Here is a 2,943-nt window from a genome sequence, read left to right as displayed (position 1 = left end):
TTGATCTTTGGACCCACATATTCCATAGCAGTAAGGTCTTTCTTCCTCTCTCTCATAAAATAAATAAATCTTTACCGAAATGTAATTTTATTATCAAACAGACTTGGGTAAAGATCAGATGAACAATGTAAATAAGTTTCTCAAAATAAAAACTGTCCAAATTTTTAATTATTTAACATTTATCTGAAACTCCAAAATTTGAGATGTTTGTATATCATGTATGCCAGACATATTTAATCACAGAATATTGTTTTCCCTAGAAAATTATTTAAGCATTTGTAGATCACCATTTAGAAAATGTTGATGTAATTGAATCCCACAGGTTCTGCCAGTTGCAACATTTTAAAGAAATCTGAAAATTGATCAAGTAATGTTTTGGTCACTATTCCTTCTTCTCCTCCTTTTCCTCCTTCTTCTATTTCTCCTCCTCCTCCTCCTTCTTCTTTTTTAAACAAATGCTACTTTATTATTTACAAAATACAAAGTAATTTCTGGGTCACAAAAAATATGGAACGCTTCACGAATTTGCATGTCATCCTTGTGCAGGGCCATGCTAATCTTCTCTGTATCATTCCAGTTTTAGTATATGTGCAACCGAAGCAAGCACACCATTTTCTGTTGATTACCTGATGACACAAAAATTCATTCCCAAGTTTTCATTATTTCATTTTCCCAAATTTCATTATTCATTTACATGGAGGCTGTTTTTGATCAATTAACAGAAAAAATAGCACTGAAATTATTAATGACCAATTAAATAGAGATTAAAGAGCTATTAACCTGCAGCTTGGTGGTGGAATCTTGGTTGTCAGGTAGTTTGGGAACTTGATAAATGTAGACCTATGAAAAGCTGTCACAATGATGAAACAAGCAAAGAGTGGGCTAATAGATTTATTTATTTCTTCTTGGCAGATTGCAATAGGATTTGGAATTGTCCTGCTGATCTAGGAATCTATGGCAAGCTTTTCACAAAAAGAATATGATAAGAACAAGAATTTTACTCTGTGGTCCAGGAGGTGGCACAGTGGCTAAGGCACTAGACTCTCAAGCATGAGGTCCTGAGTCCAATTCCTGGCAGCACATGTACCAGAGTGATGTCTGGTTCTTTCTCTCTCCTCTCCCATATCTTTCTCATAAATAAATAAAATCTTTAAAAAAAATACTCTGTGTATTATACTCTATGTACTCCATACTCTTATAGACTAGTCACATGATAAATGTGTGCTTATAATGCTGGGTGCACACATATATGTGAGAATGTAGGTGTGGATAAGTGCTTTTAAGTATTGTTTTCTTTTATTATTAAGTGGTACATTTAGAGTACTGCTGATTTAGCCTATGTATTATTTTAAATGCCTGTGTGTGTGTTTTCATTGTGCAGTGATGTGGCTTTGAACATGGAGGCAAGCATACATACAAACATACAATCTTGAAATGATCTCAGGTTGCCTGTGTACTGGAAGGACACAGTACAAGGTGACAGGAATAAACCATAGCCTGTGTGAATGGGGAAGACCACTATGACACAGAGGATTCATGGAGTCAGTATATCACTGAAGTGTCTCCACTGAGGTCATACTTTGTTTCAATTGGGAGAAATGGGGCAGGGGTGGGAGAAGCCAGTGAGCTAAATCCTTGTCTTGGTGAGGAAAATCACAAAGCTAGGAACTGGAAAATGGATCAGTGAAGAAATGTAAACCTAGAATCAGATCATCAACAAAGTTGTGGATTCCTGACTATGACTAGTCCAATGTGTTATTAGAGATGAAAAGTTGAGGACTATAATAAATAAACCCATATTGAGCTTGAGTGAGAAGAGGAAAAATCCTCAGCATTCTCTCTAGTTAATTAACATTTACCTCATGGAAAAACTATCAACCATTTGGTTGTTGATTAATCAGTCCTACCCAATCTTATTTAGAGTTCTGACATTCGGTTATTGCTAAACTCTAGAATTTAAAGCTGTCTGGCACAGAGGTCCTCACTCCTAGGAAATATGAAGCATCTAGTAAGTACCAGCAATTATTCCCTTCAGATTTTGCATGCATTGGTGTATTTAATTTTCACAAAAGCTGAATAAAGTAGAATTATTCAGGTCCATTACATTGAAGGAGTAAGTGGAGTATGGGGATGTTCAAGACTGAGGCTACTATCATACTCACGCTTATAGTAATTTGACCCTCAAGTTAATGTTTACAATACTTTCACTACATTGGTTCTCTTAAAAGATTGTTCAGCCACCAAGTTGCAGATGCCACCAAGATGCCAACCTGACATCCCTGGGCAGAGGACCTCACCAATGTAGCCTGGACCTGTACCTCTCCAGAGCCCTGCTCCACTAGAGAAAGAGAGAGACAGTCTGGGAGTATGGATCAACCTGCTAATGCCCATGTTCAGTGGGGAAGCAATTATAGAAGCCAGACCTTCCACCTTCTTCACCCCATGATGATTCTTGGACCATGTTCCCAGAGGGATAAAAAATAGGAAAGCTACCAGGGCATGGGATGGGATATGGAATTCTGGTGCTGGGAATTGTACCCCTCTTATCCTACTGTCTTATCAATATTTTTATTTTATAAATACATTAATAAAAAATTAAAAAGATTGTTCAAGCTCCCCATCTATTGTCTTTGTTCACTTGAGGTCAAATGTGGGGAGAGCAGGACTTTACTTTGGTATTCTGAATCTGGCCACACTTCATCATCCCTGCTTCCAAAGAGCATTTTCACAAACTCTGTGGGCATGTGAAAAATATATCTGAAATAAGGAAATGCAATCTTCTTGAATTGGATGATTCCTTCAACTTTACTTCAAGTAAAAATATCAGAAGGAAAAAAAAAAAAGGTGAAAAGCATTTTATTCCTGGAAAAAAGAAATGGCTGGAACAAAGAACAGGTTGCATATCCGGAGTTTTTATGCTCCTTATATAATTTTATTGAGTCC

General features: G+C 36.7%; 1 non-coding gene across 1 annotated transcript; it reads right to left on the bottom strand.

Annotated features, from left to right (window-relative positions):
* Positions 1 to 501: 501 nt before the first annotated feature.
* LOC132542708 (U6 spliceosomal RNA) lies at positions 502 to 607 on the bottom strand. The gene has a single exon (XR_009553678.1). It is a non-coding gene; the product is annotated as a U6 spliceosomal RNA (small nuclear RNA).
* Positions 608 to 2,943: the final 2,336 nt, after the last annotated feature.

This window comes from Erinaceus europaeus, chromosome 1 (genome assembly GCF_950295315.1).
Source record: "Erinaceus europaeus chromosome 1, mEriEur2.1, whole genome shotgun sequence".
NCBI classification, from domain to species: domain Eukaryota; kingdom Metazoa; phylum Chordata; class Mammalia; order Eulipotyphla; family Erinaceidae; genus Erinaceus; species Erinaceus europaeus.
The sequence above is the reverse complement of the archived record's forward strand: the minus strand, read 5'-3'. Positions and strand labels throughout refer to the sequence as shown.